The sequence below is a fragment of the Bombus vancouverensis genome, chromosome 10 (assembly GCF_051014615.1).
Source record: "Bombus vancouverensis nearcticus chromosome 10, iyBomVanc1_principal, whole genome shotgun sequence".
NCBI classification, from domain to species: Eukaryota; Metazoa; Arthropoda; class Insecta; order Hymenoptera; family Apidae; genus Bombus; species Bombus vancouverensis.
The window spans coordinates 12495583-12519467 of NC_134920.1; the positions used below are offsets into that span (position 1 = coordinate 12495583).

The 23885-nt window shown below is 42.9% G+C and overlaps 1 protein-coding gene and 1 non-coding gene across 3 annotated transcripts in view; one reads left to right on the forward strand and one right to left on the reverse strand.

The window, feature by feature from the left end:
• The window catches only part of vg (transcription factor vestigial), a 78326-nt gene that overhangs the window by 34815 nt on the left and 19626 nt on the right, over positions 1-23885 (reverse strand). The window lies entirely within an intron of this gene.
• TRNAS-UGA (transfer RNA serine (anticodon UGA)) lies at positions 6651-6732 on the forward strand. The gene has a single exon. It is a non-coding gene; the product is annotated as a tRNA-Ser (tRNA).

A 23885-nucleotide genomic window follows, 5' to 3' on the forward strand; every position in this document is an offset into this window, starting at 1 on the left:
ATCCCGGCAATTCCGCGATCTGCCAACACCAAGCAGCGTCGTATCGCATCCGCGTGACGTGTTACTTCTCCCTGTTGCTCGTCCTTCTCAACGGACGTGCCAGGACTTCCGTCTTACCACGCTGTCGACACGCCTGCGTGTCTTTTGTTTCGACTTTTTCCTCGAAAGCACGGTGAAAAGGTTGCGCGTTTCACGTGGTTATGGAAGAATTGACTTCGATAAGGAACGCGCGTTACAAAAGTAAGACGCGGATGGATGTCGAGTCGCGTTCGAGAAAGTCCCATTGTGTTTTAAAACTTTCGAACGATTTGCGACATTTGATGGAATTTTTAAAACGTAAATGATCAAAAATACGATGGTCACTGGTTATTTCGTTCTGTTGAAAATAAATCGTATCGTGTTTTGCTCGTATTCGGCAAGAATTAAAATCCGTCTGTGTTAAACTGCTCGATTAGCTTCTAATTTCAAATGACTGTAGAAACTTGTAATTAGTAGACGGTCCAGTTAGCGGGTTAAAAACTTAGTATTTAATCGACCATTCAACGCCACTGCGATTAAATGCACTTGGGGTACATTTCACGATTAAATACGATCACACTGTATCTTACAAATTGATCGTTCGCAGAGGTAAACCGCGTCCGACGTTAGAAGCAGAAATTTTCGCCGTAAATCTAGCTCAAAGCCAACTAGTTGAATGAAAAGGACAGCTGCTTGCGGTCCGATTCTGGTGCATTTCGCTGTAATCCAACGGGTCATCCAGCGTGATGAATTACCATCAAGGATAGCGCTGTTTCCCCGTTCCTTCCTAGTGTTTGATGTTAAACGTGATTAACGTGTTCTTCTGATTCTAACCTCCCGTTTGATCTTGACACGCAAATCTGCTCTCCTATCCACAGCTGCGCCGATGTTATCGTGGAACACGTGCTATTCGGTTATTACTGTATTCGAGATTATTCTTCAAAGTGCTTGAAATAAGTCTTTAACACCAATCGCCTTACATTTTAGCTCTAAAAAGTCTTAATCGCATTCGTGTTCCACCTTAATCTCGATATTAACGTTCCTATGCTTTTTCTTCGAATTTCCAAAGAAAATGGCTGATGTGTGATCAGTTTGTTGGTATAAGTAGCAAACACGGAATTGATTAACGCGAAAAGATAATTGCATTTAACGCATTAACCAAGAATATACGACGAAACAAAGAACTCCATGCAACGTTAACGTTTCGCATTCTTCGATCGATAATTCATGAAAATATCAGGTTACGGTGATCGGATCGAGCGTACTAAATATCGCTTCCAATTGGCTAAACAATCGGAAGCAATCGCCGAGTCGACGCAAAGTGGACGATCACAATGAACGCATAAATTTCGCTTAACAAATTCGTTTGGAAAATGGCGGATCTATCGTGCAGGCCCCAAAGTCTTTGCTGGCGGACAAAACGTAACGAGAAGCAGCTGCTACAATAGTCACCTGCGGCGATTAATGGCGTCCGGTCGGCGACCGTAAATAACAATAAACCAGTTTACTGGAAGAACAGTCGCGTGGCTTCCGTGGTTCTGGGAACTATTCTAGCGTCCCTTGCGCTTCGTCAATGCTACCGCCACGACGAGTAATTAATTTCCACGGACGTGAATCGCGATCCGCTCGTTCAAAGATTTGCCTACGATGGAGTAGAACGGGGCACCGACCCTATAGCGGCGGAAGCTTCCTTATTTTGTTTTCAATACAACCACGCTGAAAGATGTTACCGATCGATGAATCGCTACTTCTTGCTGCATTTGGTTCTGAACCGTTCTGCTTACATTTGGAAAATTAAAACTACGTTGGTTAATCAAAGTTACGTTCGTACGATGAAACGTCCTCTTTCAAATAAAACTTTAATCGAAGCGTTTGGAAACGTTATTCCTTTTGCAAAATCAATTTTCAAATTATCAAAAATGACGTGGTAATTGATAACACCGCTGCAAGTTACAGTCTCGAACTTAATCCTTCCCTTAACCTATGCATTAGGAAACCGTTCAAATACCCCGTTCAACGAATCAATTCGTATTTCAGTCCGTTTCCCAGAAGTCGTCGAAGAAGCTCGATCACCATTTACAAATCTTCGATCAAGATCTCGAAAAGTCGACCGTGTCGGTGCCGCGTATAGAGACGGCAGCAAGTCCGCGAAAAAAAGGTCGAAGTGAGAGGCGTCTCGTCGGCGTTCTCAGCTGGCCCTCGAGGAAAAGCTTATTCAATTCAATTCTAATGGCTTGGCGTAAGAGAGTCGCAAATAGTTGCATTCGCGATATCTCGGGGGGCCGCAACGTCGATCCGACAAGAGACGGTCCGCCGCCGCCGGCGCACGCTCTTCTGCTGTCTTTCCGCGAGACCTTTCTCGAATGATGAGAGTATTCTCACCACGTTTTCCGCGACACCGGGATATCACGGATCTTCAAAGAGCCGCCACGTCGCTCTAGCATCGTTAATATAAATTACACCCACACGCATACGCGTTACACTCGTGTGTCGAGGTCAAGTCTCCGCGTCTCTGAGGGACGTTCACGAACGCGCGCGCGCACGTTAGTGTACACATCCACCACGCAGCTATAATGCACGCGTCGACGTATTACCAGATTCTTAGGAATGCTTATAATTTTACGAGCCTCCTTAATATGCGCTTAGCTTCTGCCGCGGTAGCCTCTTCGGTCTGCGATGCCTCCTCCTGCCCTGCGGCCCTCGTCTTCGCCCTTCCCGACCTCCTACCACCTCCCCCTCGCCCCCCTCGCGTGCCTACCTACGACATTTTCTACTTAACCTTTGAACCAAGATCGTTCGCGCGTAGCAGGTGCATTCCACCTTGCGGCGCGACGATCACTCGAAAATCCGTTCCGCGGAGGCGCGGTCGCTGCCTCCTCTCCTACCGGGGAACGTCTATATTGGATACGGCTGAACGAAGAGGGATTCCAACGAGATTGAAGTTACCTTCTTCTTGCTGCATTTTTTCAACCGTTTTCCCTCCACAGTTTTTCTTTTTATTGTACACCACGTCTACACGTACTCATGTATAAGTGTTTTTTTTTTCGTTCTACGGGCTATGGAAGTAGGTATAGCAGAGGTGAATAGATTATGTGGATGAGGAGGCACGGAAACTTCGCGGGGAATGCTTATCGCTACGCCGAGTAGAATTATCGAGACTGAACTTCCCATGGATCGTTCAACGACCAGGTTTCTGATAAGTCAGTGTGGAAATTGGGATGTAAGGGAAAAGACAGGATGTAGAATTAAACTCGTTTTGTTCCTTTGCCAGCATGGAACAGGCTAGGTTTAGAAACTATGATCAAAATTATAATTAATCGTATCGAGTTGCGAAGTGAATAAAATAGGTTCTTCTCGTTCTTTTCTCTAACAAAAACAAACACCCGTTAATTTCTCGTGATTTCAGATTGTTCGGAAATTTGACTTCAAAAATAGATGACAAAATCAAGTAACAAAATAATCCTTTAATCGCAAACTGTCAGAGATCGATGTATTATATGTTTGAAAGTCTCGGTTCGCGTTTGGCAAGTTTGCGTGGAAAAGTATGTCAAGCACGTTCGACGCGGAACGCTTCGTGCAAAATGTACCTAATTCTAACTTTCCCGATTTCTCGGGCGCGCTGTGCATTTTTCAATGCTCAAGGTGCAAAACCAGTATGGTACGCGAAAGCCACTCGGCTCGTTTATGAGACAGGTGAAGGGCCACGGTTTTTATCCGAACGAAACTTCCCGTGTCGCCATTTAAGCGCGCACGTAATCGTCAGCGTGTGACTGACCAGTTGCAATTGCATTAATTCCCTCCCATAATTATGAATCTTGCTCGCGGTTTCCGATTGCCAGGTCTCGCGTATCCGTAAAGAAAGTTGGTCCCACAGTTACCTATACGTAATTAAAAGTTGCAACTGCTTGGAATGCTTATTGAATGAAAGAAAACACGATAGCGTTGATTCTGCCATTAGATAGGTATACGTGTGATTTTATTAACCTTGTTTTTGATTACTTACGCTATAAAAATTGAGAATTAAAAATTATAGTGCTAACAAATTGACATTCCACGACCTTTTTACGAGTAACATTGTAAAATTCAAAGTTTAGAAAGCGAATACTAAAGACGTAGGTTAAACAAAGAGAAAAAATATATAATTATGCAGAGATATTATGCAATTTAATTCCTTCTAGACCGAGTGACTAATGAATCGATGCTAATATTCTTGCATTCTTATCTACGCACCATGTGACGTGAATTGATAAAATGACTGGCACAGCGTATTTACCATTTGTGTAAAGCGTTTCAGCAATTATGACGTATATCTAATGCTATTGACGTTTTACAAGTCTTATAGATATTAATAACAAATACCATTGTAGTTTCGTAAATAGAGAAAGGAAGGATAAAGCTAATGTTGCGTAACGCAACAGAGAGAAGTAACTATTCTTTACCTTCTTAATAATTTTCTAATTTTTCTTCGTTGTTCTTATCAAGTTTTTTTTCTAAATTACAGACAGAAAATTAACTAAAAGTACAAAATCTTCCAATGTCAGACAATCCCCGACACATTTTTCCAAAAATTATGAAACAACTTTTACTTATTAGATACAGCCATAATCATTCGCAAGAGTAAACGTTGCACGATAGTTCGATGATCGAACTTTCCATTTCTAAACTGACCATTGATAGCGATCTGAAACTTCTCACGGTACAGCGAATAAAGTCGGATCGAGTCGGAGTACAATTCGTCGGATTCGAAAGGACGCTACGTTTTCATTAGTCACGAAACGCGTGGGACAGAGACACCAGTCTCAGTCAGTGTCTCAAGGGTTGACTCAACAACTGTCGATTCGTCACTGTCAGTTAGTGCAGTGTCACGAGCTGCTCGAGATGAGACGACCGATTATGGGAATGAAAAATGATCCGCGAAAACCTTTGATATTTCGTCCGCTAGTCGCTAGGGAATACACGGCCTTGGTTTTCTGAATGCAGGTCCGAAACGAGTTTTCATTGCGTCTTTCCTTGCTTTCGATAGAGACGAGGAAAAGTTCCTCTTTTTTCACCTCGATCCTTCTGAACGAGGAAAAGTCACACGACAAATAGGATCGTGACTTTCTCAGTCGGCGAATTGCAGTATGGTCACGAGGAAATTTATTGCTTCTGTTGATGATATTAATGAGCTTAATGTTGTTATAAGTGAACGCGCAATGATATTGCAGAATCGGGGGCTGGGACGTAAGAAGAACTTCGTATACGTGTGTATATAGCTTTGTTTGTGAAAGAGTGGGTAATTTTTTTGGAGTTATCGCGATGCAGAAATGTAAATAAGCGAAGAGATCGGGTTATATCGAACGAAGTCTTATAAATTAAAGACCTTTTTTACAAATTAACCATGTTCCCAATTGTTCGACGTCCATAAAGATAAGATTAATAGTTTAAGTTAAAAATTTATGTTATTAATGCCCAAGAATAACGAGGTGAAAACGAAAGAGAATAAAAATGATATTTTATGTCACAAGCGAAAGACCGATCTTCGATCCATGATCACAGAACGAGAAATATTCAACTAGAAATCAAACTAAATACGAATTAAGATGCAAATTGAAAAAACTGAAACGATATACAGTAAATTTTACGAATATTCGCGAAACAACTGGAAAAAATCTTCGATGTAGGTGGACATTAAGCAATGTTATTTTGTAAATTATCAAATAAAGATATATAAGCATTACTGAGATGTTACAACGAATACGACACGTTAAAAAGAGTAACGTCGCTATATCTGGCAATTAACGGTTACATTAAACGTTCATTGATGTTCCTGCATGTCCTTTCTTATCATCCTTGAAAATGGTTAATTGCGAGCGACACGAGTCGAGAATAACGGTCGTGAAAATCACAATTTCTCTTTTTCCTTTTCACTTTAAGACCAAGGCTACACACGAAGCTCGATATCATTCTGTTAACGATCGCAATTAAACAACCGTGAGATGACTCAATTATCGTTAATACGGTCGCAATGTGCCGCTTTCCTCAGAACCTTGCAGGAAAGAAAGAGAGAGAAGCGAGTTTAATTAATCTGCAGTTCATTCGTTAAAACCCGGAAATGCGACCCTGTTCCCTTGTAATTGTCTTAGTTCGATCGTTTCCTCGGCTAATTGAAATTCTTACCCAAGTAGCAGTGGCGTCGTGAAAGAAACTTACTGGACTCTATTAATTGAAGCTTAATTAACACGTTGGCAATCGTGTGATTTTGCGGTTCCTTCTTCAATTGGCGGCGAAAGCAAAGAATTAACTATTTCTGGTGAAAATTGTAACGAAAAGCGTTACAGTGTTTCGGATTTGTAGAATTACTGATTTTTCTAGGCTACGAAATATTTCGATAGTGTTATTTCGTCACGATGATAAGAATTTCTTCTATCTGTTTGCTTTATACAATATTTCGTTCTTTAATACAATCTGTTTACGTTTGTTACGCAACGTAATGCGTAATTCCTAATATCTACTTTTATTATCTTATTATATTATTATATTATTATTATATTGTTACGTTAATCTATCTTTTATCCGTAGTAAAATATTTACAAACAATTCTTTGCGTTCTATTCACCATTCGTACCGTATGTAACAAGCCATTGAACAGAGCTGCGGTGTCCGAGCGGTTAAGGAGATGGACTTGAAATCCATTGGGTACTACCCGCACAGGTTCGAATCCTGTCCGCAGCGAAAATTTTTTTTTTCTTTTAAATCATTTTTACACAAGCATAGGATGCTAAAATATCATATACGTATTATTTTTCAATTATTATGAATACAATATTTAAAAAAAAAAATCGATCTCAAACGACTACAGAGATATACTATGATCGCATTTACTCTCTCGAAGCTTACACTGTATAGAGTTTAACTCGCGTATTTCCAACGTTCATTTGTCACTTTTGTAACATTTATTTTGCATCAGCTACGATTGTAAATGAAGCGGAGAAGAAAAGGTTTCCGAAGCGTGGCTTCCGCGAGTATAACGACTGCTTGGAAGTATGAAGTATGCAGATTTGAATAGAGATTAGGAAGTTGTAATTCGTCATCGCACCTACGCAATGAGCGTTACGTTCAGCCGAGATTCGATGATAGCGATAATAATTTGCAAAGGGCACGCAGGACCCGATAAAACCTACGTCGACGTTGATGCATTGCGAAAGATAAGTCACTTCTACGAGCGACGACGTCTGCAACGTTTAAAGTTTGTAACAGAATTGTAAAATGAGTATCACGAATGTATTTTTAAAGAGGTGTTTTTAGTAAAAATTTCATTCCTATTGGACATACACGTAGATACATTTAACTACGAGAGATTTAATTCTAACTTGATCAGGAACATCGAACTTTCGTACAGAACCTATTACGCTTACGAAATTTCTCTGTAAAAACATGCAAAATCATATAAACGTGAAGAAGGAAAATTATCGAAATATCGCGAACAAACGCGAGAAAAATTACGGAGGACACCCTCGTTTTTCGGTGGTGGCTGCGTAGGTGGAGTCCACGGGCAAGCGATGACAACGCCGCCGAGAACAGAAGCCATTTCATAAAAATTCCTCGACGGTCCCCTCGCGTTTCTCTCGCGTCACTCGTTTATAAAACTCGCGTAATTGAAGAAACAAAGGGGACTGCAATTATGCCTCTCGCAATTACGGCGGCGTAAAACGCGCTTGCGCGAACTGCAGAAGCATGGCCGAGCGCGGCTTTCTTCCACGCTCGACGCGACTTTTTGATGAAATTATTTCCTCCGGGAGAGTTGTTCTCCGCTGCCGGAAACGGCAGCAGACAGAAAGCCGCGACCAGACCGGAAGCGCGCTCCGCCTCGTGAATAAAAATCGCTCGCTTCGGGGTAAAATTAAGCAGTGCTTGTTCCAGATTGGTCGAAGCCAGCTGCTTCTTGTCAGGAAGTTTTACTTTTCGCTTTTTTACACGTTTTACGTAAATAAAATTATTTCTCGAAACGAACAAATTCTATTTGTCCGATATTTATGCATGTATATGGCAATTTGCTTATCAACGTTTCACAATTATACTTGTCGCGAAGGATGTCAGAGCGAGTGCGTAAAAATATATAGGTTTTCCCATAAACCTAACTAATTAATCAACTTTGTTTTTCGCACGATTTCGCAAACGTTGCGCAAATCCACTCTCTTGGCGCAAAGATAAATGTCTTACAATTAAATAATTATGAAACTATCTGTAGGAGGTATTTTTAAAGAAACCTGTTATAAGATCTTGATAATAAGAAATTGAAGGATTTGTTAATCAGAGACGACAGACTGTGCCATTTGGCGCAATACGAGTAATTTAATTACCATCGCGACGATTGCGAAACTCTTGAAATTACTTGTACAAATGGAAACGCGTTAATGTAAGTGTAAGAAGTGGCAATAATTTAACTTTAATAACGTAGATCCACATCAAAAGCCACCGTCCTATCTCAGACCTTTAAAGCGCGAGAAATCAGACCCGTCGACGAATTAGCATACGTTTTCTTCTGAGACGAGGTGACCGTAAAGCTGTCGGCTATCGCGGAAATCGCGGTGAACCATTGTACGGTCGAGGACAAATGTACCGTGTCGAGCATCGAGCAAGAAGAAAAAGAAAACGATGCAAGAAACAGAGAGAGAGAAAGAGAGAGAGAGAGAGAGAGAGAGAGAGAGGGAGAGAGAGTAAAGACGAAAAGGATGCGAAAGCGCAAATAAGACGTCGCCCGGTCGTTTAGTCGATCGTGGAAGCGAATCAGAAATCGCATGCAGAGCCACTGGAAAGGTTTACGGCCTTCGTTATCCTCTTTGCGCACTCATCAAGCAGGAGAACGCTAGCCCGGCATATTTGCGAAGAAATAAGTAAGCGGCGACCGTGCACGCCTGACGATCGCGATCGTCGATGTGGATTCCCCGTTTCCGATTCAACACCGTTCCGCCGTGTGTGATGTACTGAAATGGAATTATCTCGATTCCCCTTCGATCCGATCTTCCGCCTGCCTTTGTTGCGCCCGTTGACGTCTTCTTTCGCTTCTTTCGCTTCTTTCCACCCATAGCAACTTGTACAACACTCGCACTACCTCTCGCAAATATCAGCACACTGGCTTCTTTTCGATGAAATATGTTTTATTTACTTTTCTCGTGTGTTTCTCAATGAAAATATGGTTAAACGTATCGGTATGAAAAGAAACGAATGTCTTTGGTCCAGATGTTTACGCGAACGCAGACCATTGTTTTTCTTTAACCATTGAATTTATATTTTTAAAATTCCGCCCGTCATACTTATCTAAAGCTACTCTAATTGTGTAACTTGCCGTTTCCATTTACACGCTATTTAACCTTGATAAAGAGGTCTTATCACCGCTAACTCTATGCGAAGCGAGGCACGCGCTGCTCTCGCGTGTTACACGCTTCGTACTTAATTCGAACCGCGTAAAATCTTATCGACGACTAACAATCGCTACATCTTGGCTGTGCACAAATATTCTTTTCATTCTGTAATTAACGTCTCCTTTATCGCAACATTTTTTAATTGTACATGTAGAAACTATATACGTGAATTAATTTGCTTTAATAAATGTATAATTAATAAAAAATTGTTTCCAAGAACGCGACAAGCATCGATCATTCTGCGTTAATTCACCATACTCTAATCCGCACATATTACAATGAAAACCGTGAAGAAACCCCGCAACAAGGACCTTTTCATCGCTCGAATATCGGAGAATTTGTCGCTCCGCTTGAAGCAGGTCGAGCGAGAAAACATCAAAGAATTCTTCTTCGACCCTGCTTCGACTCCATCCCCCAACTTCTCCTCCTTCCTCCTCCACGTAATAATCATTTATTATCCCGACGAGTAATAACCGGTAAGCAACGATATTATGAAGCTACGAAATTAAGGCTTTGTTTAAAAATTAGCTGCCCGTACAATTTACGCGATCTTCTTTCATGAACTTTGCCCGCAAGGTCCATTGTTTACTTCCTTAATAACCTTTATTTATCGTACTCCAGTGTATCTAATTTTACAGCTAAGATCTTTCTTCCAAATATTTCATTTTACATTTGGTATCTTTTCTTCGAACGTTTAATTTTAGAACGAGAATTTGTTATTACAACGTATAACTTCTAAGCACGTGATTATGTGTAACAAATCTCCTGCCGCTTCCCTCTTTATACGAAGCTACACAAAATTAAAAAGTTCATTGACCTTTCTTCGTTCGACTTAGGACACGTAGCTTCAAGTCACAATTTCTTCCGTCAATTTTGCTATAGAAAGAGAACACGAACGAAGGGATCGCCGATATCGCAACTCGGACCAGCGAGATTCGACGTACACTCAACGAGCGCTGGCGTCTTCACCAACATCGATGAACGCGTTATCGTAGTTGGCGATAACGATGCTTCCATGTCGATGCTCGGTTCGCCAGTTAAAGCTTATCCGCTCGAGTCGTCAATGAAATAGCTGCGCGTGGCCTCATCAGACACGAGAAATTGATGAAAGTATGCCGGATTCGTGCATTCCACGGAAGTCTCGAGTTCTGGCCAGCTTTGGCAAGCGACGCGAGGTGAACGCATCTGTTTGACCGTCTCGATAACGTGTCGCGTCGCGCTTTTATTAATGAGAGGACATTCTCGACGAGCTTTCGGAATCTTCCTTCGCCGACGGGATTCGCCAAACGAAATGACGAAAACGCGAAGAATTCGCGGCTAGCTGCCGGTCCAATGAAAAACAGATGCTGGCACCGTCGCCCCGAAACCTCGCTTTTTCACGACACCCCTTTGATCATCGAGCTGCATCGCTAGAGGATCGCTCAACTTTCCCGACGTTCTGTTGCTTTGATTTCATCGACAGACATTTACGGAACAACGATCACGGCGATTCCTGTTATTCGTGGAAGGAAACAATAACTTTGTGCGTTGGAAAAATATTAGTGGCATTTACAAAGATTTGTACAGCAGCCTAATTCGTGATTTAGTAAATATTTCTCTGCGTAAATATGAAAATTCCAGTTTCAGATATTTAAAATGGTTCAGCCAACTGCAAATTGTTCGTCGTTCTTTACGATTACTTTCCAAGTTATTCCGACGGTTCTCGAATTTCTTGCTCGAGGAGTTCCACTGTTTCTCCAGTGATTTTTACAATTTCACGTTATAAGCATTTATAATCCGACCAAGCGTATCTCTGAATTATTTTGCTGGCGAATGACGCGCGCACGGTTCACGGAAGATTTGCGTCAAATTCGAGAGAACCACTTCACAGGTGATGTTCTCAATTGAAACGATGATCACGCACGATCCCTTAATCGCGATGCCAGAGTGCAGACGGTTCGAGAGAAGCGAACGTGTATGCCTCTGCCGCGGCACGCACAAAGGTGTCTTTATTAACCCCGGGAAACTAGAGAACCGTGCAAAATGTCTGGCTCGAGGGAGGCTCTGCTCTATATTAGCTCGTTTTATGCAGACGCCACGGCCTCTATCAAATTAAGTTCATACAGGCTTCTCGCCTTCCGCGATCTCGAATCTCGACTACGAAGTTTCCCTTCGATCGATCGGTTCGTTTGTGTCGTCGCTTAATCAACGCGAACATCTCGGCTTTAGAAGCAACAGCGCCTTCGTGGAATTCGAAGAACCCCGCCGCGAGCATCTTTGCTTCAAGAAATTTCAGGAATAGCCTGAATAAAATATATTTCCTACTTTTCAATCGCTTTTGACATGTTTTCCTACCATATTTTCATTCAAGTTTAACTATTACGATTAAAGATAAATGGATATCTGATGGAGAATCTTTCACCATTCACCAAACGCCCCTTTTGTACTCGGCTTTCGTTTCAAACGGTTTCTTGAACTATCGTGCGTCTTATCATCGTCATTGATTTTGTCTACAGAGCGATTCCGATCGAGCGTTCATTCGCAAGAGCAGAAAATAAAAGAAAAGGCCTAAATACGTGTGACAACGGAGAGCACAAAGATCTCTGAGAAATTTCACACGTGTATTATCCCTGGAATTGATACGCACTGAGATTCCCTCCTGTACAACTCGCATACGTACGTGAATACTTGTAATATACGTATACGTTCAACAGTCACGCGAGTGATATTTTACTCGGACCAACTCGAACTGTGCATATATGTACGTAATTGGCAAAGCAGGGGGTGTTTTTATTTGCCGTTCATATTCCATGGTGAATTTAATTCTTTGCAATTCGAATGGTTCCCGCTACGAGAGCTCTAATAGGATGCGATGAATTTGCGTTTTATCATCGCGGGTATAGGAAAGAAAAAAGAGAGAACAGGGCAAATTTCATGAAATTAAACGAACCTGGGAATAAGTACGAACATACAGTTGACGACTTTCAATTAGATTTTTGTCGTAGATTTGACGAGGAACATTAATATTAGGAAACCTTGTTACAAAGTTTTACTGTCATAGATAAATTTAATTGTTTCATTAAGATATAGAATACTTACGGATGTTCAATTTGTTAATTATCTTACGACGCGCGATACGATCTTCCTGTGAAAAGAGTTAGAATTATTAATCGTAACAACTTCGTTTACGAAGATCTCGATTCACATGGTTCGTAACGTGAGAAATCCAAGACGCAGAAAACAATAAATATATTTGCGATAGTAATCCTACGTCTTACACCGATCATTACGTTTTAGAATCGAAACATTGTTTCATAAGAGAGAATATTTTAACCAATTTTAAGCGTCAGACTTCCTATTTCCATAAAAATATTATATCTTGCTATTGTCATCTTCGCCATGCTGCAACCAAAAAGATTTCTCTCGTACGTAGAACTTTGTGGAAAATATATTAATTTGCGTATCAAAGTAACTATCGATCGATAATATCGGATTAAACTACGTTAATGAACTCTACTTTCGTCTGATTTGTAATTAACATACGTTGATCATGAAAAAATATATTGACATCGAGTACCTTTGAAATCATAGATGCGTTTGTATTGCAGAACAATCAAATCGATTAAAATTTCAACAGCAGTTGATATTTCCAGATATATTATCCGCCTCTTAATGTTCCATGTTTCAACAATTAAAATATACGTGCATCTCAATTAGTGGATTGCTGGAATTTATGAAAATCCTCGAAAAAGCTTTCCTATCGATCTAATATCTTCGGTAAAACGATCGTCACGGGTTTATCCGTGAAAAAAACTGTACAACTTGGATAGGAAAATAGCAGCTAGACTTTGGTTATACGTAGGTGGTCTTCGGCGTTCGTTAAGCTACATTGGATAGATTCGAAGATAAACAGAAGCTACACCTCGAGTAACACGTACGGAATTAACATAGCTGAGCGCGGTTCGACGTTTAAAAGCCGATCGCATTTCCATACTGGTGCCATTCGGTCCCATTTCAGGCCACTACCTCTTGCTAACACGCTGGTCTATATTTGCCCTCGGACCTCTCGAAGACTCATTTATATCCTGTTATCCGTGGATCTTTACGTGGAGAGCTTTCTCCGTGTTTCGAAGGTCGATTCTCGTCCACAAGGACCTCTTCCGTTCTACGTTCATCCTTCTCTTTTGTCCTCTTTTTACCTGTTTCTTCGTTACACTCTTCCTTCTTCGTTATTCTTTCTTATTTTCTCTTTATGCTGTTCCGTTCTTCGCTTCTTGAAAATTTCTTCGTAATCGATTATAAATAGAAATAAATCGATAATAAATCTTTTTTTTTTTTTATTACGAATATTCTCTTCTTTTTCGTTGTATCATTCGATTGATGTATTAAAAATATATTTAAAATTAACAAAGAAATATTGAACACGTAGAACAAGAAGCGCAAAACGGAGGACAGATAAACGCTGCGCGGATGTGCCCAAAGCGCATCGTGCTCGGCGAAGATTCAGTTCTATCTCTTATCTCGTTCACAGCCAGAAAGATCACTTTCCACTGTCGTCCCCGTCATATATAATTCTTTTCTACATGACAGCCGGTAGTTTGGATACAAGTCATTAACTCCGGCCGCGGGGAACGCAATATGTTAATGTCACCGATGACAACTAGTCGTTTAATCACTTAACGCCTCTTTTGAATGCCAGGAATCGCAGCCCGCGAACTCCGAGTGATTCATCGGCTGCAACGGCATCTCTTCTAATCTCGAATCCCGAAATTCCTTATAAATCGTCGTCTGGCTGGCCGTTTCGCGATTTACTTTCGCGCCGGTTAATGAGGAAGCACGCGGTGTCGCTCGTGCCGATTTACACCGTTGCGTAACAGCGGTGTCAACGTTTCGTCGACGAATCGTTTTTGTCGCGCCCCGTTCCTTTCGTTGCTTGCCTAATGAGGCCTTGATTCGATTTTACCCGCAGGGACATTCGAGAACTCGTTTCTTTTCTCTCTTTTTCTTTTTGTAACGATGAGAATAATCATGGTAATCGCAGTTCTATTAATTAGAGTCGATAATCTTTGTTAACGCGTTACAAGAAGAAAATTCTTTCCATTTTTAGTATTAATAATACGTATTTCTGTATAGATTTTTTTCTTGAAATATGAAATGTCAAAATGTTAAAAAAGTACGTACATAGTTTACTTGTTGTTTTATAAACGAAGATTAAAACATATTACCATATATTTTATATAGACGTTCTAAGCGATCGTTACACTGTCGTCGTAGCGAATGATGATGAAACGAGACGCTTAATTGAAAAATACGAGCACATACGTTTTTCCAGTTACCGTAAATACCTACTTTATGGAATACATTCATAGCAAAAAAAAAAAAAAAAAAATCTCTGATTCTGAAGTTACCATCCGAATGGAAGATAGAATAAAGAACTAACAATGAGAAAGGAGATACCGGTATTCATGAAAGTTCGTGAGCCACAGGGTGGAAGTCGTGGAACTTTCTCCGGCGTTCGTAGATCCCCCGCAACGTCTGGAAAATCGACACGCTTCTATCAAGACGGAGACGGGTTCTTGCGGCTTCCGGTCTCGATCGAACCGATCGACGTGACTTTCGGGCCGTGTACACGGGAAACCCGAGAAAAACCATTCGACTCTATAAAAGCTAGTCTCATTATGAGCTCGCGTTACCGACGTGGACCTCTTGTCGGCATAAAATACAGCTCGGCTATCGTAAAGCACTCGACGCGCGGTTACAACTGCTTACAAATGACTCTCTTAATGACCACTGCCCGCTGTATATATTTTACAGCGAGAGTTCACTCTCGTCGCTATAACTTATACTTTCTGCGCCGGTTACGGGGCCGCGCAAGAAAAATAAGGAGATCCGTTTCTCCGGGTAGCGAGGCGCGCGACCGTTAGACACGCAGCTCTTTGCCTTTCTTTCTAACGAATCTATTTCACTGTGACTTGCGGTAGAGAAAAAAGAGACGGTAGAGGGGAGTAGGTGGAAAGAGTAGCTGGATTTCTTGCCAGATTATGCTGATAAATGTTGGAAAAGTGTCTTTGAAATGTGATTGTCGTTGATAAGATCGAATGGAACTTTGATTCAACGCGTTGACAACATGGCCGGGTGTGAGAAACCTTCGCATATTTTACGCGAATTCTTATACTTTCGTTAAGTAGATTTGGTGTTGCGAATTTTCGGTATCTCTCTTCCGTATCACGCTCGTTTGTCTCAACGAGTGTTCGCTGTTGCGCAGCCAGTTCTACTGGCATCGAACGCAAAGTCGTCAAAGATCAGCCTAACAAGAAACGCGTTAAATTAGACAGGTGACGATAGAACGAAGGAACAATCGAATTTAACCCGTATCTCGATGGTGAATCAGTCGAGCAACCGGACCAGTCACTTTCTCGCTCGTAAATATAGAGACGCTGAGCGCTCGTCGGCGTCGTACCCGCGAAGAATTCGCAGGCATTGTGCTTTAGCGCCGAGTCGAAAATCGCCGCGTGCTTTCGCGCGTTTTCTTTCGTTTTTCTCGACATTCCCGGCACGACGCGCTTTGCCCCGCTCGTGCGACTCGCGCTGGAAAAATAACAACGGCGCTTCGCTCTAAATCTGACGAACGGTAGCGCGCTAATTCGGTTCTACGCGAATTAAGTAACGATCTGTCGGGTAGGATAAAAATCGAATTTCAGATGGAAACTGAGCCGATTTTCCTTCGTTTAATTTTCAAGATCCGGTGAGCGGTATAGGGTACGCGTGAAAGTTTCCAACTTGATTTAACGCTCAACGAAGAATTCTTAACAATATCGTTGAAAAGAATAGTTTGGAAAAAACCGCAAGCTACAGTTACAGACGAGAATCGATAAAAATACTGAATCTCTATCGTATTAAAAACCCAGGATAAAATTTAAAAGCACAAATTTGTTCTGTCTGTAAATCACGCGTCCATTACAAAAGCAATTTTCGATCTAGAAAACTGCGATATTCCAACCCTTAGGACAAACTCTATAAATCCATCGAGAGGATCTCACAACAACTTGGTAAAACGTTTTCGAAACGCGAAACAGGTTCGATCGTGTGAAAATGAACGAAGCGACTGCATTATCAGCTCGAGATTTATAACTGGCATCGGATGGAAGTAGCGACGAGGAAACAATGACGTCGTTCGAAACGTTTCGGACGAATTTTATGAACCCTCAAAAAGCGGTTGGTCCCTCCCTGGCCGAGAGCCAAACCGACCGACGGTTTATTATAGTTTTGTTATGACAGCGGGGCGTTTCGGTAAATTAATGTTGAAACAAATGTATCTCGCCCTGAGAGAGCCACAGCGTACCTCTAATTGAATTGGTAAACACCATAAGTTAACCAGTAAGTAGCGATGTCGGTATAAATCACTTTCGGAGGATGAGCTGTCACCGCGGGACAACAGACCGGCCATCGATGGGACCGAACGATTCCGAACAAGCCCGTTATTCTTAGCGAATTCGAGAGAAACTGCGTTTCCGAGCGACGATCCGTGACGCACGGCCAACGCTGCTTCGAGAAATTCTTTTTATCCAACGGATCGGTCCAGGTGAATTGACAGCTTGATTCATAGCCGTGGCAGTGGAGTGTGTTTGCGCAAGTTGCGTGGAACAATGCCTCCTTCGAATTTATTTATTTTCAAAGAAAAGTATATTTAGGGAAAAGTGACGCGTGGTCGATTTATTAACCCCTTTCGGCCGTGGGATCCAATTTGTTGCTGTAATTCGTATTGCAAGGCTGGAAATTCCGTGTGGTGTGGTGTCGTAATAAATTGGCTTCGTTTTAATCGTTTCAATCCGACGATAGGAATGAAAAAAGCGGTACGTTCGAAGAAACAGAATCCTAACAATCAGAAACCAACTCAATTCACCGTTTTCTCTTCGTTTCTCCCTTTATGGCTATTACCATATTCGCCAAGTCGATAATGCAGCGGGAGCAACGGGTTCCCTATCAATCCATCGTACGCGCGCATGCATCATCGACCGGCAAAAAGACGAAGGACGCGCATGGGACGCGCGCATGATTTTTTCGCGGGACCGGATGGAACGTGCTCGTGGTGCACACCGCTTATTGCGCGTCGCACACGAGGCGCGCGAGCCACGGACCAGCCCGATAGAAATATTTTTGCCGGGCTAAATGGGTTTCTTCGGAAAGTCCGGGAGAACACGAGGGCAGCAGCTGGCCGGCGATGCGACAAATCATACCTGCTGGACAGCCTACACGTCGCAACCAGCCACGGTTGCGAGCGTGTGCAATAGTGTGCATGCTGATGCACCCGCGACAGGCAGATATGCAATGGCGTAACCAGGGGAGGCTTTCAGACTTTGGTGCCACGTCGGGGCTAAATAACGACGGTTTATTCGCGGACAGTTTCCATAAGTTTGAAATTGAGGTACTAGCAGTTGGGGGCAAAAACGAGTGGACAGGTAGCGGAAATAGATATCAACGAAGTCTCCTCGAATACGGTTTCTTTACGCGAAGATCGAAATTGTAATTTTAATCTCTCTTCGCATAAGCTTACCCCTCCAAATCGTCGTAGTCGTTCTAATTACGTAACTGTATATTCTTGTCTTTCGATTCTGGCGCATCGAATTTGCTTTCTTTACACTGTTGGCGATTAAACGAAAAGAAACGATGTTCCGAGTTTATCTTTCAGACGACGGTGATAAAACCGTATGCAGGACCGTTGTGGATGTGGAATGTATGATAAGAATTTTAACGCGGTATACAGATTATGCGACCCTGTGCGGAACCCGAGGGAGTATACTCGTTTATGGAGTCCGACGATAGGCAATATTTCGAGTTCTGTTTATGAGAGACTGACATTTAATTAAGCCTAGCCTGGACAGCGGCTATTAATTCGTACGCTCCTTTTATTTTAAAAAGAATAAATTAATTATAGAAATATCGACAGACAGTTATTCGGCTTTCAAATAAATTTACTCGCTTCCCGATTACAATTACCAATTAATTTTCTTTGAAACGATAACGAGTATCGCGAATACAGAATAATCACGTTGCACGAATAATCGCACGACGCTCGTTTCTCAAACTAGTTTCTCGCTGCAAATGAAAACTGTCTTTAATAAGAATTGCAGTCATATGACCAGGCTAGTCGATAAACTGTAACTAAGACAAAGAATCAAATAAGTTGACAGTATTATTGCTTGCGTCTTATTTCTAATTGGCGAAAGCTCGAGCGAACCAAGGGTGTACGCTCGTAATTTTGCAGTGAACGAGCGAAAGCGAGGCAAATTAAGGACCGACTTTCAAATGTTTTTCCACGATTGTCCGTTCGATCGATCGATCTATCGAGGCTATCCTGTATTCAGAGAACGAAGCAGCTCGAATTATAAAATTCTTCGACAAATTCGCATAATTTACAATTAGAGGATTGCACGAGAGGACGAAGAATTTACCGACGTAAGTTTCACTCCTGATACATGGTCCGTACAACAGACGTAGATAAATAAATTATTTATGTATCTATGTCGTTGCTTAACGAAAAATCTTGCAAGTTTCTAAGAAAATTTTGTATCGCCGGCAATCCTAATTTGTCGGTTAACAACTGCGCGACATTCTCGTTCGTCCCATTATCAAACCGAATGCGACACGAAACGCACAGAAGTATCCGACGTTATCGAGTCAGCCACGTGAGAATTCCACGGAAGCGGGAACCAGCGCGATGCCAGATGCGCGATCCGCGTCCGCCTCGGAAGACAGAAAGGAGGTAAGCCGTTCGGCTTGGTCCGGCGGAAAAAGAATCCTCCGCGTCGAAAGAGAATGGAAAAAAGGCTGGAACCTCGGCGGCCAAGTATTTTCGCGCGAAAAGCACACCGGCGGATTCCATGGAGCCAGGCTGGTCGGCTACGTCCAAGAATAAATCATGGAAAAGGCAGGAAAAAGAAAGCGGTTCTTTCGCTCCCGCGGTTCTCTCTGGATCTGCTCTTGCCGGACCGCAATCTGGTAGCCTGAGATACCGGCCAACGGAAGGGTTAATAACTTTCCCGACTTTTCCGCGGGCCATTAATTAATCGGATGCCAGGCGAGCGGCTTTACGCTACCGCGTGGAGACGTTTTACAAGAGAAACAGATAAAGCTCGGATACGAAGGACGCAGAGGCGGCAGGGACGCGAGCGAGGAAGAAACACAAGATGCGGTTGGAGGGAAGTTGCACAGGCTTTAAGGATGATAGAGAAAGAGGGATGTACATAGAGGGAGAGCCAGAGGAATTGCACAGGGACCATGGAGTTCCGCGGGGTTAAACAGTCGGTATTTCAGTAATGGAGGCTTATCGGTGTGCTACCGCACAAGTCCTCCGGGTACGTCGAGAGGACTGCTGCCTGGCTCTTACGAGCTTTGGACGGCGTTTATTAATTCGCCACTTACCACGCATACCCTGCACTCCGTTCTTTCGATATCGATGAGGAATTAGGCGCGTTTAGCCGACGTTGGACAGTCGGTCGCGTTCGCCGCGAGTTCTGCCGCTGCAAATGAGCGTGCAAACCGCACGCTGGAAAGCGGCCATGGAAACCGAGCTAGTCGTAAATAACGTACCGCGACCGTGAAGTGCATCTCTCGCTGCAATTAACTGCCCCCTCCTCCGCTTCTTCGCTGTTTCCCTGGGCCCCTTTGCTGCTCTTTTTGCCGCCGGATTGTTGCAACGACGTCCTCGTTATACCGCGCCGCCGCGCCGCGGTTTTTAGCTCGTTTCTAGAGGTATTAGGGGTGGCGGATCGCGCGACAACTTCCACGAGTATGCTCATCTCTCGGAATCCACCGATCGAAACGCGTTTTTGCCGCCGCGGAATCTTTTCGCGTGTGACGTGATCATCGCGAGAATCGATATCGATGGAAACCGGGTTTCACGAAAGAAATCCAACATCGCGGCTGCCTGTCGACTCGCAGTTCGACGCACGGCTGTACGAGACGTAGCGCGAAGCGAGGAAAATAGCGTAAACGTGCAAGCGTGTACGCAAGCGAAATAAAAACGAAATTCCGATGGACGAGATTTTCAGAGGGCATTGTGTAACGAAAGAAATTTCGTAATTATTGCACAAGTTACATACATCTGCCACGCGTATGAATATTTTACGCTTTAATTTAAAACACTTAGTAAATCAATATACCGATGAAAGATGAGCTTTTTCGTTTATTTGTTGTTGTTTAAATATACGTGTGTACGACTAATGAAGCTAAAACGATCGGTCATCCGTTTTCTTTTCCCGGGGGAAGACATCGTCTTTAATTAATTTCCTCGCTGATTTCTGATGGTGTTTTAATTGACGATTCAAGTAGAGACCGAATCGACTTTATTAATTTTGAAACGATCTACCAACCACCGCGCAATGACACGCGCTACGCAGAAGAATATTATTTGAACTGGTAGGCAAAGACTCGTCCAGTAGAACTGGTCCTGCACGACAGCTGACGTATCAAAGAGATTCCGACAGAACGATGGTCGCCCCTTTACATCCAGATCAGATTCACGATATCGTAGAAACAATTCCTAATTAATTGCTCTGCGTCCTGAGCCCGACACGATCGCTCATTCTTAAATGTGCTGGTGTTTCTCCACGAAGGCAATATAAAATAAATTATTTCGATACTATGCGGCTTCTTGTAACGTGAAATACATCAGGTGCGTTGGTTAAGAATTGAATCGTTAAACGATAACAGTAACGATACAGAGTACGTATCTACGTATGTATCGTTCGAGTTTCTAACGAGTATTCACCTAGAATGGAAACAAAATTGTTTCACAATTAGATCAAATTCTTTTACACGCGAGACAACATAACAGAGATTTTTAGGCGACAGAATCGTTGACAGCGCGGACGTCGTTATTTCGGCAACGACTCTCTTACGGTACGTTGTCGGTGAATTTCGAGCGAACAGCGGCCGAAGCACGTGAAGAATTTGGCGAACGACCGATGAATCGTGTCCAGCCAAAAATTTGTCGCCCGGCCGTTTTCGAGAATTAATCAAGAATTGTCAGCGATTTGGCTTTTCACGCTTCGCTAGATTTGCACTCGTTTCAAAATAACTACCAACCTCGCTGACAACTGGTACGACACCGTTATCCGAACAAACGGTAGATAATCGCACGGAAAACATTGCGACGAACTCGCGAAAGAATTCATAATATACCGTTATTTCGGTAAAAATGCATAGACATCGTTAAACGTACGATCGAGTTTCGCCATTATCGAACTTCCACAACGACAAAATAATCTTAGCTCGCAATTACGAAGCTGATCGAATACTCGAGACGATTACTTCGCAATATCCTTATTTCAAAGAATCCCTATCGAGATTGCGGAATCGGTGTCAGACGTTACCTCTACGCTGTTCTCGATAACCGATGCATTTTTCATCGACATTTCCCGATCGAGGTCGCCGCCAGCAATTGTTTGCGCGCGGCATTGAAACGATCCAGTATTGAAATCGTCCTAGATCGTGGCTCCGGTGCCAGTTCGAAGGCTTCCTCGGCTTCCTGATACCCGTTGACTCTACTTTTTTTCCCCTCTCCCGCTGCTCAATCCGACTCTCCTTTGTCCTCCGCTAGCAACAGGTTATTCGCTATCGATTCGATCTCGCCACACTTCCGGGAGCCTTCCCTTCGTCTATAATGGTCGAGAGATCTCGCGACTACTCGCATTGTTCGCTTTTCTCGCGTCAAAGGGATCGTGCCGATCCGCCAAACGATTCCACGAGACGTTCGAATGGCTATCGTTGTTCCATTATTTTCATTATACCATAGAGATGGATCGTGGATGGCGATGGATTGGATTTCTCGTAGGAATTAAACGTTCGTGCTATTTACGTGGGCGTGCCTTTTACAATTCTGTTTCTGTAATAGCTAAACCACGAAATTCAATCTGAATCGACAACTTTCGTATTTCTATCCGAACGCATCCGAAACCATCTTGCTTCACTGTTCGACCGATTCAAAAATCGTCGTTTTAGCATCAACGACTTGAACAAAACGGTATCCAAACCGAAGAATAAGCGGCGAGAAAAAGAGGAAAGCGGGCGAAAAAATTATGCTCAATCGATAGAGGGACAGAGGGGCGAACGGGCCGTTCGGAATTGCAAATCGTCGACCAGATGGACGAGCGTTTGTCGAAGGGTGAAATTCCACGGACAGTCATCCAGTCGACCGGCCAATGGAATAATATTTGGGTTACGTAAGCAACACTGCGGAAAGAAGAGTCGAAACGAAGGAAGAGAATGGAAAGGAAAGGAAAGGAAGGGAAAGGAAAGGAAAGAAGAAGAAAGGAAGTGAAGGAAGCGAGGTGAAAACGAGAGAGCAAAAGAAGAGGAAGAAGAAGGAAGTGGCGGCGTCGAAGCTCGGTCGCACAGGACTCTTTATACACTGTCTAACTGTCCTTCGTGACAAACCATGGACGCGTTCCTTTTGCAGCCAGTCATTGAATTGTAAATTCGTATGGACAGATGGACACGTCCGTCGACAAACTTGCAGTACTTACGACCGGCAAAAACCACCAAGACCCTGGAAATCTTGCGATCGTTTATATATCGTCGACAGATCCCGGGAGACTTCCGTTTCGATTCCTGGCTTCGTTCCTGATCGCCTTCGTTCCATTCTGTTCGACTCGATTTCGATTTGCACGCGACCGACCAAGAATCGCTTGTCGATCTGATTTCTCGGTGTTGTCGGATAAATTACGCGATCTTTTTGTATAAACGAAAGTAACTTTTTAACTCGTATTGTTCTATATCGAGAAGTGCGCAAGGAAAAGTAGAAAATTATCAGATGAAAATAGATCGGGCACGGTAAAGTTATATTATAACGATTAAGATAAAAAATCTATTTTTTGTATTATGATTATCGTATTAATGCACACCCTCTGATTAAATATTCTAGGCTTCGCAACTTCGTACACGATGGATTACGTTCTATCTCGCAGATACTCGCTAGATTTTCTTATTGTTTACAAGAACGAACGTTTTAGCAGCGCCTCTGTTAAAATCTGAAATTCTCGGTAGCTGTGCGACGCCGTTAATCTTTCTCGATAGAAGCTCGTGATTTGGGCGGATTAGAGACAGCTCGCTCCTGGTAATTGTGTTTAAATATACCCGCGCGTTGGGATAAGGAAGAATTCAAATTCGGACGAGGACGCGCAGAGTTAATTGTGATTTGTGGCTTTAGATTGTTGCGAATAGACGCGCCGACATTTTCTTGGACATGGTGAATGAATAAAGATGTTTGTCGTGTCGTTTGCACACGCCACGTCGCGGACACTCATCGCGAGATCTCTGATACACCGCGTCGGCTCACCCTTTCGGTTAATCGACCATCGGTGTCCTTATTTTCAAAGAACGCTGTTGCGACATCGAGATCGAGATCGACACGTTTCGTAAAATTCTGATGGTTATCGGTCGTATTCGCGGGAATACACGACGCTCGAAATAGAGACAGAGGGT